Source organism: Canis lupus, chromosome 34, assembly GCF_011100685.1.
Source record: "Canis lupus familiaris isolate Mischka breed German Shepherd chromosome 34, alternate assembly UU_Cfam_GSD_1.0, whole genome shotgun sequence".
NCBI classification, from domain to species: domain Eukaryota; kingdom Metazoa; phylum Chordata; class Mammalia; order Carnivora; family Canidae; genus Canis; species Canis lupus.
In genome coordinates this window covers 15,920,634-15,934,698 of record NC_049255.1, presented here as the reverse complement: position 1 = coordinate 15,934,698, position 14,065 = coordinate 15,920,634, and positions in this window count along the sequence as shown.

Below are 14,065 nucleotides of genomic sequence, written 5' to 3'. Positions count from 1 at the left end.
TCACCCAGAGTCCCCATACATTGGTCTTCTATCATGCTTTTGTCTTTATCCTCCCTTCCAGACAATGTCTCCTTGCTGCTTACTATTCAAGCTTTTGGGACTTACTTTCAAACCCTCCAAAATCTGTACTAATAAGCTATCATTTAGCAGCTGTTCTCTGTATGCCAAGTGTCATAGCAAAAGCTTTATACATATTCATTTAATATACTTAACAATTTTATACATACTGCTATTACTATGATCATTCCCACCTTACAAAAGGGATGGAGGGGACATAAAGTAATTTGCACAGCTAGCCACATACCTAGTGAGTGGCAGAGCCAGGGTTTGAACCCATGAAGTCTGCCTCTAGTACTTTGCAGGTTCCATAACCTCACCTTGGTATGACTTCTACCTGTTAAATGTTAAAGCCCATCATACAACATCCTCCATCACCTTTGCTCTAGCCTAAAATCCAGAGGAATCACAAAAAGCTCAGTTTTTCTCTCATTACTTATCTACGTCTTAGATATCCAATAATTCATGTAGGTCCAAAGACAAATTGGGGATATATATATATTTTTTTTGCTCACCATCTGACTTCCAAAAGAAGTATTAAGGGTCACTTGGACTTTGTGGCCGAGTCATTGGAGAGGTTGACATTGAAGTTGAAGGTCTACTCTTAACCTCTACATCTATCTTGTCCTCTTGTTATGCATAGTGTTAGGCACAGTATATGTTCCTTGGAACACATGCCCAGTGAGTTCTCAAGTCACAAGTCTTTTATTTATTTTCTTAACATGAGCTTGCTTATTGGCCCTTTTTAAAAAAGATTTTATTTATTTATTCATGAGAGACACAGAGAGAGGCAGAGACACAGGCAGAGGGAGAAGAAGCAGGCCTCCATGAAGGAGCCCGATGCAGGATCCAATCCAGCATCCCTGGAGGCAAAGGCAGATGCTCAACTGCTGAGCCACCCAGGCATCCCTTATTGGTCCATTTTGCACCACCCCTCTATAGAATGGACAAGACTGCTTAAATTAACTTGAACTAAATGCACCAAAATGTTAATGGGTAAATGCGTTTTTGGTTTATTTTCTTTTCCTTTTTACAAATTAAAAAAATTGAATTGTAATAAAAATACACATAAGATTTACCATCTTAACCATTTTTTAAATGTACAGTTTAGTAGTGCTACGCATATTGACAAATTGTGCAACAGATCTCCAATATTTAAACACTGTTTAAACAAATAAAGCTCCAGGTGGTTATCATTGTTTTTGTTAGGAGAGAATAAAATATCTTAAGTGTGAATTTAGCCAACTAGATAATATTGGTACTTCTGACAGAAAGAGGGAGTTAGGAGGTTGACATATTGGAGAGGGGTTAGTGGTTATCTCTGGGTTGTGGTACCATGCATGATTATCATCTTTTAGTTATTTAAAATTTGATAACTTTCCTACACTGTGTATGTGTTACTTTTGTTTACTAGAAATGAAACGAAAAAAGGGAAAATAGTACAGCTTCCTAGCAGGTGCCAAACATGCATGCCCAAAGATTGCTTTTTAGGCAAACTTTTGTAGAGGAACTTTCCTGGTTTTACCCAAGATGAAGCAATTTCAAAAGTTTGGGCACAGATGGTTCAAGGATGCCGCTGACAGCTGAGGCTCCTTGAGAGATGCCCAAATTAACTTGGAAGCATTTTGTTTGCCTATACTTTCTAGCTAGGCTGAACACCTTGTTCTGTGCATAGAACCACAGATTAAAACATTCTTTGGCGCCACCTTATGCTAATTGAATGGATTGCACCCACTTAGAGCAGTTTCACTATACTAGATTCCGTAGTTCTAATTCTCCATGAATTAGAGAGATAAATAAACTATTTTTTTAATAATATGCTGTTAATTTCTTTCCTTTTAAAAAATTTTCTATTACATAATGTGATATGTAAATTTTTTTGACAAATATTTGTGTGGAATTTATATACATTTGTATCAGGTTCTTCTTTTTGTATCATAAGGATGTCCTAAGGCTTGCTTAGGATGACCCAATGAAAACACTTTATATATGACATGATTGCTAGGAGAGGACAGAGTGAGGGAGTCATGGATAAATTGAAGGAGGAAAGTGCTTAATAATAATGATATGACTAATCAATAATAATGAGAGTTGACACTTATATGGTGCTATGTGCCAGGCCTGATATAAGCATTTTTTATGCATTAACTCATTTAATCCCTCAACACCTGTGAGTGAGGGAGGTAAAATCACTATTTCCATTTTATTTTTTATTTTTTAAAAAGATTTATTTATTTGAGAGAGAGAAAGCATGCATGAGTATGGGGAGGGGTGAGGGGGGACAGAGGGAGAGTTTTAAGCAGACTGCATGCCTGGAGTGTGGAGCCTGATGCGGGGCTCCATCTAAGAACCCTGAGATCAGACCTGGGCCAAAACCAAGCATCAATTGCTTAACTCATTGTGCCACCCAGGCACCCCATTATCTCCATTTTAAAGACTAGGAAATAGAGGGGGTGCACCTAGGTGGCTCAGTTGGTTTAGCATCTGACTCTTGGTTTTGGCTCAGATCACGATCTTGGGTGAAGGGATAGGGCTCAGTATGTGGAGTCTGCTTGAGATTCCTCCCCCTCCCTTCCCTTCCTCTCCCTTCTCTGCTCCCCCTCCTTTCTCAAATAAGTAAATAAAATCTTAAGGACCAGGAAATGGGAGCACAGGGAGATTCAAGTTAACTCACCCACAGTAAGTAGCCAAACCAAGATTTGAAGTTTGAACATACACATTTTGGCTGCAGAGGCCATAGTCATTAGGTAAAACTGTCTCCAGCATTAAGATAATAGAAGTAATAGTTTCCATTTCCTGAACAATTACGGTGGCTAAGTGCCTCACATGCTTGATCTTATTTCATCCTAGTGCTAATCCCATGAGCTATTACTGATCTCCTTTAGAGATAGGGGACCTAGGCTTAGGTAGTTGTGTAACTTGCCTAAAATCATCCAGCTCTTTAATGGCTGAGTCCAGACCCATGTGATTTTAGAGCTCCAGCTCTTAACTGCACAGCCATATGGCTTTTGAGAGTGATACCTAATCACTGTGTGCAGAGAGGAAGTGAAAAAATTACTACAGTAAAATAGTGGTTTGGAATAGGTGATTACACTCCCTTGTGCCCTTGGTTTTCAAACTAAATCTTGACTATGTTTTAGTGGGACTCTTTTTATAGTGTAATACACATTTCTTACCCTTTTTAAGAAAACAACAGAACTTTTCTTCATCTGTAAGGGAAGTCATTATGCACTTCAGCGGTGGTATGATGCTGTAAAGCCATAATTCAAAATTGTAGCCCCATTTTCCCATAAACACAATGAAACAAAACCTCCATATTTTTTTGAGATTTACATCTGAATTTTCAAATTTTTACTCTAGTCTCATGATGTCAAACTGTTGTTTCTGGTTATTTCCTATGTATTTCCTACAGTAGCCTATTTCTCATCTTTAATATCAATGTGCTGTGAGATAAAAAGAATAAAGAGAAAAGAGAACCAAGAAAAACGTGAACAAACTAGGAGAGAAGAAACACTAATAGAGAGTCCTGGGGCTCACCCATGAAGAAAAGATATGTGTCTGTATGAATAAACCATGTTAAATCGATTTGAGTTCTTTGGGTCATTTTTGTCTACTACCTTTCTCCTCTGCATGCTGGGTAGCTGACTTATCTAGATAGCTAGATTCTGAAGAGATGAAATGTTACCATACATGATAATAAAATGGCTATTTTGACTTCACAGCCCATCTTGGCTATGCCATAGTTAAGGCCTGTTCACACACATAATCTAGGAATGGGACACCATTTTCTTTCTTTCTTTTCTTTTTTTTTTTTGACACCATTTTCTTTAGAGTTTTTGCCATGAGCATTTGCTTTCTTACTTGTGCAATAATTGCTTTACTGCTACTTCATTTTCCAAGAGTGGTCAGAAAACTACTCCGTGAAGTTTGTGCCATCTATTAGTTTGCTGTCTCCTTGGCAGTAGGATTGATGGATGTCCAGTTCCTACTCGGTAGTTATCTACTTTGTGCATTCTGTAACTGTTTTATCTTTGCTTGATCTCTTTCCATTCTGAGAACACCTCGAGTGACAGAGGTGACCTCAACTGAAGCAGTGGGTGGCAGTCTCATCTGGGGATGAAGGAGGAAGAAATCAGGACTGGAGATCTGAAAACAGGCCTTTGATTGTTTCAGGGGAGTGGCTGGTTCCTAGAACAGCGTGGGGCTGGGGCTGCAGTACTTTCCTCAGCTCTCTTGCTATATCAAATAAGAAGCAGCCCCCATGGGAAGCCAGACCCAGGAGAGCGAGGCTTGAGTCCTACATGCCAAGGGTACCTAGTTTTGCAGCCTGGAACTGAACAAGGGTCTTCACGGTCTTTCACCAAGTCTAATGAAATAGCTCACATTACTCTGCAGTCACTTGTCTAGTTATGTTACCTAGGATTTGTTTTGTTTTACAAATGTAGCAAATTTCATAGGGAAAAGGGATTTATTGGAATGTGTTAAATCAGAATCAGAGAAAAGATCTACAGGCTATTTTCCATAATGCTACCAGAGCAATTTAATGCAAATACAAGTCATTTCAAGTTTCTCTCTTGCTCAAAACATACCAAGAGCTTTTCATTACACCTAGAATAAAACTTTACCAGGCCCTTTGGCCGTCTTGCTTTGGCTACCATGACATCATCTCTGCTAGCCTCATTTTACTCAATCTGCCGCAGGTACCCAGCCCTCCCTGCTGCTGTTATTCTAAGTACCAAGCTCTCTCCTGTTTCAGAGCCTTTGGACTTGTTTCAACTGCTGAAGAAACTCCCCCAGGATTTTATATAGATACTCCTTTGCTACATTCAATTATGTTTACTTGTTTATCATTTCTTTCTTCAACTAGAATGTCAACTTTATGGGAACAAGGCTTTACTTCTGATCCAGGCACATAGTAGGCTCTCAATAAGTACTGGTTAAATGGGTAACCAGGCTATAAGTAGCTCCAGGAACCTCAGTGGCAGGAGCTGAGGGGTAATTTCTAAGGCACAGGAAAGAAAGAGCTGAATGGAATACACTAAACTTTTTTTCTAAAAAGTATGGAAGAGCAAACAATATAATGAACTATTACTGGACTGAGATTTGGTAGAGGATGGGAGCTCAGAATGTGAATACATTACTTGATCACTTTTGCTGTCATGAGGCTGAGCTAAGGCATTACTGAGCTATGGATGGTAGAACTATAACCCGGGGTATGCAAAGAGTGTGTGCCCTGATAAACAACATCCTACCCCCACTCTTTGGACTGGAAAGATAGTAGTAAAAATGAGCTGGAAGAAAGTCAGATCTTGTGCAGTCTACCTTCCAGTCACATAGGCAGCTCAGATGATCCTGGGCAAGGTGACCCTAACACCTTCAGGTACCTGAATGTATCAAATAATAACAACACCTGGGAGATTATAATCCTACTCTTGGCCTTAAATTATTTCTACAGATAATTTTTCTTTTTTTTTTTTAAGATTTTTTAATTTATTCATTTGAGAGAGAGAAAGAGAAAGAGAGCAAAAAGCAAGGGGAGAAGCAGAGGGAGAAGCAGATTCCCTGCTGAATTGGGAACCTGATGTGGGGTTCAATCCCAGGACCTGGAGATCATAAGCTGAGCTGAAGGCAGACACCTAACCAGCTGAGCCACTGAGGAGCTCCTACAGATGATTTTTCATACATCTGACTTTATAAGTTTAATCCATTTTATAACTTCTAGGGGAATCACTAAAAAACAAAAGCAAAATGAGTGTAGATATTTCAAACTAATAGGGAATAGAACACACAGAAAAAAAATCACTGCACAAGAAGACAAGAGAACCGAGAAAAGGAACATAGAGTTGGTAGACAAATGGAATGCACACAGTGAAATAGTAAATATAACCTCAAAGACAACAATAATTACATTGAATTTAAATTGATTATATGCTCCAGTTAAAGAATTATGTGTATGACTGGATACATATACATTTTTTCAAGCAATATAACTGAATGATAAAGATAATAAAGATAAAGAAAGACAGGAAGTCAAATATCAAATCCCCTTGCCAAGTTTATTTAAATAAAAACTAGAACAGCTACATTAGTATCAGACAAAACAGAATTTAGGGAAAAAACATTACTAGAATTAAGGGGCTTTACTTCATAATGATGAAAGGTCCAATTCACCAGGGAGATATGGCAATTCTATATTTGCATGCTCTGAATAAAACAACATCAACATATACAGAACAAACTCAGGGATAAGGAGAAACAAATTCACCATCACAGCAAAGATTTGAATGCATCTTGTTTTTACTCATTGATAAAGCAAGGAGATTTTTAAAAATTAGGAACGAATAAAATGACCTGAACAATATGATTCACACTTGACCAAACATATACAGTTAGCTGAATACTGTACATTTTCCAAAGTCATACAGAATATTTACAAAAATTGACACTAGAGTACCTGGGTGGCTCAGTTGGTTAAGCGTCTGACTCTTAATTTCAGCTCAGGTCATGATCTCAGGGTCATGAGATTGAGCCCCATGTTAGGCTCTATGCTGGGGATGGAGCCTGCTTAAATTTCTCTCTCTTCCTCTTCCTCTCCCCTCCCCACTGCCTGTCCTCTCTCTCTCTCTTAAAAAAAAAATTGACACTATACTGAGTTGTAAAGAAAATCTTAACAAATTTAAAATAACTGAAATCATACAAAACATATTCTTGAATACAGTGTATTTATTCTAGAAATAACAAACAAATAAAAATACCCATATGCTTAGAATTTCATCATTATGTACCTAAACCATCCATAGGTCTAAAAAGAAATCACAATGGAGATTAGAGCATATTTTTACCTGAACAATAGTGAAAGTGCTACAAATTCAGTATTTTAAGATAGGGTTAGATCAGTACTTAGCAGAAAATTGCCTTAAATGTGTATTAAGGGGCACCTAGGTGGCTCAGTCAGTTGAGTAGCCAACTCTTGATTTTGGCTCAGGTCATTATCTCAAGGTCCTGGGATGGTGCCCCACTGTGGGCTCTGTACTCAGTGGGAAGTCTGCTTGAGATTCTCACTCTCCTTCTTCTGTCCCCCCACCCCCAACTTGCATGCACACGCTCCTTCTCTATCAAATAAATAAGTAAATCTTTTTAAAAATTGTATATATTAAGAAGTAAAAAAAGGCTGAAAACTACTTAGCCATACATCAATCTCAAAGTTAGAAAATAACAGAAAAGTGAATCCACAGAAATTAGAAGGCAGAAAATAAAACAGTTGAGAACATGAACTAAGGAAATAAAAAATAAACATTCAATAGAAAAAAATAAACAAGGTCAAAAAGCAGTCATTTGAAAAGTCTAATAAAATCTATTAACTTCTGGTGGGACTTATCAAAAAAGAAAGAGAGAAGGAAAGAAGGAACAAATAATCAATAATTATTAATATATAAAAAGATTATAAGAGGATGTGAACAACCTTATGCCAAAAAAGTTGAAAATTTAAATAAAATCATCAGATTCCTAGAAAAATAGCAAATTTAACAAAACTGACACAAGCTTACCAACTTACTAAAACTGACACAAGAAAACATAGAAAACCTAAATACTTCTATAACTATAGAAGGAACTATACAGAAAAAAAGCCCCTAGTTAAAGCTCATCCTGAATAGAAGATCCTATGCCTGATTGGCTTAACTGGAGAGTTCTACCTAATGGGAAAAAATGCCAACATTCCATGGATGGTTTCTTGGAAGAAAAAGATACAGTGTCCAGTTAATTTCAGGAAGCTAGCTAGCATGATCCTGTACTGGTAGCCAATAAAGACCAATTTCACTTACGAATATAGTTGCAAAAATTTTGGCAAAGTTGTTAACAAACCGAATACAAAAATACATGAAAAAGAATACATCACGACCAAATTGAGTTTATTCTAGGAAATAAAATGTAGCTTAACATCAAAAGTTCAATAAATGAGAGGCAGGGGAAGGTGGAGGAGTAGGGTCCTCAGCTCACGCGGCCCCACCAACCTACCTAGGTAACGTTCAAACCATCCTGAACCGTCCTGAATTCGACCTGAGATTTTTTTTTTTAAAGATTTAATTTATTTATTCATGAGAGACACACATAGAGAGAGGCAGAGACACAGGCAGAGGGAGAAGCAGGCTCCCTGCAGGGAGCCCAATGTGGGACTCGAACCCAGGACTCCAAGATCCCGCCCTGGGCTGAAGGCAGTGCCAAACCACTGAACCACCCCGGGGATCCCCTTGACCTGAGATGTCAAGAGAGAACAGCCGGATCGCTACAGAGAAGGGTTTTCACCTCTAACAAGATAGGAAGGCGGGAAAGATAAAAAAGCATCCAGTGGGGGAGGGGCCCGCGAGGAGCCGGGCTAAGGGGGCGGCGGGAGCCTCGGGACAGGAGAGCCCCCCCCCCCCCCCCGAGAAGCTGGAACTTTAAAAATCCGCACCAGGTTCTTCCCCGAGGGAAAGGCGCTGGCAGGGAACTCGGGCAGGATCCCAGGGGGGGCGGTGGAGCCCCCAGGGTCCCGGGGTCACTAACAGAGGAGGGGCGCCCGGGGGAGAGCGCCCACACCCGGGGCTGAGCGGGTAAAGGGCTGGAGCGCGCCTGGTGGGGCCCGGGAGCAGCTCGGGGGCGGCTCAGGCGGCGGCTCCGCGGGAGGGGGCTGCGGCCCCGGAGCGATCCCAGTGGCGCAGGCCCCGGAGCCCAGGGCGCGGGGGACACAGCCGGGATCCTGCGCTCCCCCGGGACAGGCGGAGGCCCGGGCGGCCCTGAGCTGTGCAGATCGGCGCCCCCGCCCCCCGAGCATCCAGGCCCCTGCGGACTGGGAGCCGGGAGTTACGCGGGGAGCTGACTCCAGGGCTGGAGAGCTGGCCGCCGCCAGTGGGGTTGTTCCTGTGTCACCCCGTGCCTGGGATGGAGCGGGGCGCCAAGGGAGCAGGGGCCTCACAGGATCAACAGCTCCCACTGAGCCGTGCACCTGGCAAGGGCGGGGCAGCTCCCCCAGGTGCACACACCCGAGAGTCAGCACCGCCCTCTCTGCCCGCCCCCCGCCCCGCCCCGCCCCAGACCAGCTGGAAGGACAGGGGAAAGCAAGTTCTTAGCGGAGCAGCGCTGGAGAGCTCCAGGGGAAGTCGAGGGACTTACACTATATAGAACCAGAGGATACCCCTCCTTTTCTTTTCTTTTTCCAGTACAACTCGTTTTTATATCAGACTATAAATTTCCAATATTTTTTCTCTTTTTCCACCTTAACTACAGTATTTTACCACCTCTTCATTTTTAAGTTTCTTCCTTTTTGATTTGCATACTTCTACAATTACAGATATATTTTCCACTTCTAGATTCCCTTCAACATACTCAACTTATTTTTGGGAGATATACAAGATATGGTTTGTTTTTTGTTTCCTCTGCCTCAGTTTGCTCTACAATGATGGAAATTAATACCTTCTAAAACATGACCAGCATGCACCCAAAACCAAGTAGTATACTGTGCTGGTTCATTCTGTAAGATTTTATTCTCTCTTCCTTCCCATTCTGCCCCCTTCTTTTATCTCATTTATGTTTTGGTGGTCAAGGGGGGGCGCTCTCTACAAGCATTTCTGGTTTATATAAATTTGGGACTGAGCATCTTCTAACATACAGAACTTAATACACTCAGGACCAAGAGGATCGCCCTCTAGGACCCCTCAGATAGACTACATTCTCCCTTTACTACAACTTTGTCACCACCACCATCTCCCAGCACCCCCTTTTTCTTCTCCTTTTTTTTTCCTCTTTACTTTCGCTTTTTTCCTCTTTTCTTTTTTTTCTTCTTCTTTGGGATTCTTGGCCTTTTATTTTTTACTACTTTGTTTTAAAATTTGTTTTTCACTTTAGTGGCCCTTTTGTTTTATTTCATTCTGATGAAATTCTTTTTTGAATTTCTGGTATCTGACCTCATCAGAATCATCTAGGGTGAAATGTACTTAGGTAGTGGTTGATATTCTTGACTCAGCCCACTCATACAGCCACTCTGCACTGAGCAAAATGACTAGAAGGAATAACTCACCACAAAAGAAAGTATCAGAAACAGAACTCTCTGCCACAGAGTTACAGAATTTTGATTACAATTTGATGTCAGAAAGCCAATTCAGAAGCACAATTATAAAGCTACTGGTGGCTCTGGAAAAAAGCATAAAGGAATCAAGAGACTTCAAGACTGCAGAATTTAGATCTAATCAGGCCGAAATTAAAAACCAATTAAATGAGATGCAATCCAAACTGGAGGTCCTAACAACGAGGGTTAATGAGGTAGAAGAATGAGTGAGCAACATAGAAGACAAGTTGATGGCAAGGAAGGAAACTGAGGAAAAAAGAGAAAAACAACTAAAAGACCATGAGGAGAGGTTAAGGGAAATAAATGATAGCCTCAGAAAGAAAAATCTATGTATACTTGAGGCTCCAGAGGGCGCCAAGATGGACAGAGGGCCAGAAAGCATATTTGAACAAATCATAGCTGAGAACTTCCCTAATTTGGGGAGGGAAACAGGCATTCAGATCCAGGAGATAGAGAGGTTCCCCTCCCTATCAAAGTCATATAAAAACTGTTCAACACCTTGACATTTAATAGTGAAACTTGCAAATTCCAAAGATAAAGAGAAAATCCTTAAAGCAGCAAGAGACAAGAGATCCCTAACTTATATGGGGAGAAATATTAAATTAATAGCAGACCTCTCCGTAGAGACCTGGCAGGCCAGAAAGGGCTGGCAGGATATATTCAGGGTCTTAAATGAGAAGAAAATGCAGCCAAGAATACTTTATCCAGTAAGGCTCTCATTCAAAAAGAAAAGAAGGAGAGATAAAGAGCTTCCAAGATAGGCAGAAACTGAAAGAATATGTGACCACCAAACCAGCTCTGCAAGAAATATTAAGAGGGACCCTGTAAAAGAAAGAGGAAGCCCAAAGAAATAATCCACAAAAACAAGGAGTGAATAGGTATTGTAATGACACTAAATTCATATCTTTCAATAGTTACTCTGGACATGAATGGGCTAAATGATCCCATCAAAAGACGCAGGGTTTCGGATTGGATAAGAAAGCAAGACCCATCCATTTGCTGTCTACAAGAGACTCATTTTAGACCTAAGGACACCGCCAGCCTGAAAATGAAAGGTTGGAGAACCATTTACCATTCAAATGGTCCTCAAAAGAAAGCTGGGGTAGCAATCCTCATATCAGATAAATAAAAGTTTATCCCAAAGACTAGTAAGAGATGAAGAGGGACACTATATCATACTTAAAGGGTCTATCCAACAAGAAGACCTAACAATCGTGAATATTTATGTCCCTAATGTGGGAGCTGCCAAGTATATCAATCAATTAATAACCAAAGTAAAGACAGACAATAATACACTAATAAGAGGAGACTTCAACATGGCACTTTCTGCAAATGACAGATATTCTAAGCACAACATCACCAAAGAAACAAGAGCTTTAAATGATACATTGGACCACATGGATTTCACAGATATATACAGAAGTTTCTATCTGGACACAACTGAATACACATTCTTCTCAAGTGCACATGAAACTTTCTCCAGAATAGACCACATACTGGGTCACAAATCAGGTCTCAACCGATACCAAAAGATTGGGATTGTCCCCTGCATATTTTCATACTAAAATGCTTTGAAACTAGAACTCAATCACAAGAAGAAATTTGGAAAAAACTCAAACACATGGAGGTTAAAGACCATCCTGCTAAAAGATGAAAGGGTCAACCAGGAAATTAGAGAAGAATTAAAAAGATTCATGGAAACTAATGGGAATGAAGATACAACCGTTCAAAATCTTTGGGATACAGCAAAAGCAGTCCTGAGAGGGAAATACATCGCAATACAAGCATCCCTCAAAAAACTGGAAAAAACTCAAATATACAAGCTAACCTTGCACCTAAAGGAACTGGAGAAAGAACAGCAAATAAAACCTACACCCAGCAGAAGAAGAGAGTTAATAAAGATCCAGGCAGAACTCAATAAAATAAAGACCGTAAGAACTGTAGAACAGATCAACAAAACTAGGAGTTGGTTCTTTGAAAGAATTAATAGGATAGATAAACCATTAGCCAGCCTTATTAAAAACAAAAGAGAAAAGACTCTAATTAATAAAATCATGAATGAAAGAGGAGAGTTCGCAACCAATACCAAGCAAATACAAATTATTTTAAAAATGTATTATGAACAGCTATATGCCAATAAATTAGGCAATCTAGAAGAAATGGATGCATTTCTGGAAAACCAGAAATTACCAAAACTGGAACCGGAAGAAATAGAAAACATGAACAGGCCAATAACCAGGGAGGAAATTGAAGCAGTCATCAAAAAACTCCCAAGACACAAATGTCCAGGGCCAGATGGTTTCCCAGGGGAATTCTATCAAATGTTTAAAGAAGAAACAATACCTATTCTACTAAAGCTGTTCCAAAAAATAGAATGGGATGGAATACTTCCAAACTCGTTCTATGAGGCCAGCATCACCTTAATTCCAAAACCAGACAAAGACCCCACCAAAAAGAAGAATTATAGACCAATATCCCTGATGCAAAAATTCTCAACAAGATACTAGCCAATAGGATCCGACAGTACATTAAGAAGATTATTCACCTTGACCAAGTGGGATTTATCCCTGGGATGCAAGGCTGGTTCAACACTCATAAAGCAATCAACGTGATAGATCATATCATCAAGAGAAAAAACAAGAACCATATGATCCTCTCAATAGATGCAGAGAAAGCATTTGACAAAATACAGCATCCATTCCTGATCAAAACTCTTCAGAGTGTAGTGATAGAGGGAACATTCCTCAGCATCTTAAAAGCCATCTATGAAAAGCCCACAGCAAATATCATTCTCAGAGGGGAAACGCTGAGCGCCTTTCCCCTAAGATCAGGAACACGACAGGGATGTCCACTCTCACCACTGCTATTCAACATAGTACTAGAAGTCCTAGCCTCAGCAATCAGACGACAAAAAGAAATAAAAGGCATTCAAATTGGCAAAGAAGAAGTCAAACTCGCCCTCTTCGCAGATGATGTGATACTGTACATAGAAAACCCAAAAGACTCCACCCCAAGATTGCTAGAACTCATACAGTAATTAGGCAGTGTGGCAGGATACAAAATCAATGTCAAGAAATCAGTGGAATTTCTATACACTAACAATGAGACTGAAGAAAAAGAAATTAAGGAGTCAATCCCATTTACAATTGCACCCAAAAGCAGAAGATACCTAGGAATAAACCTAACCAAAGAGGTAAAGGATCTATACCCTAAAAACTACAGAACACTTCTGAAAGAAATTGAGGAAGACACAAAGAGATGGAAAAATATTCCATGCTCATGGATTGGAAGAATACATATTGTGAAAATGTCAATGCTACCCAGGGCGATTTATATATTGCAATCCCTATCAAAATGCAGTCCCTATCAAAAACCATGGACTTTCTTCAAGAGAGTTGGAACAAATAATCTAAAGATTTGTGTGGAATCAGAAAAGACCCTGAATAGCCAGGGGAATATTGAAAAAGAAAACCAGAGATGGGGGCATCACAATGCTGGATTTCAAGCTGTATTACAAAGCTGTGATCATCAAGACAGTGTGGTACTGGCACAAAAACAGACACACAGATCAATGGAACAGAATGGAGAATCCAGAAATGGGCCCTCAACTCTGTGGTCAACTAATATTTGACAAAGCAGGAAAGACTATCCACTGGAAAAAGGACAGCCTCTTCAATAAATGGTGCTGGGAAAATTGGACAGCCACGTGCAGAAGAATAAAACTAGACTGTTGTCTTACACGATACACAAAGATAAACTCAAAATGGATGAATGATCTAAATGTGAGACAAGAGTCCATCAAAATCCTAGAGGAGAGCACAGGCAACACCCTTTTTGAACTTGGCCACAGCAATTTCTTGCAAGATACATCTATGAAGGCAAGGGAAAGAAAAGCAAAAATGAACT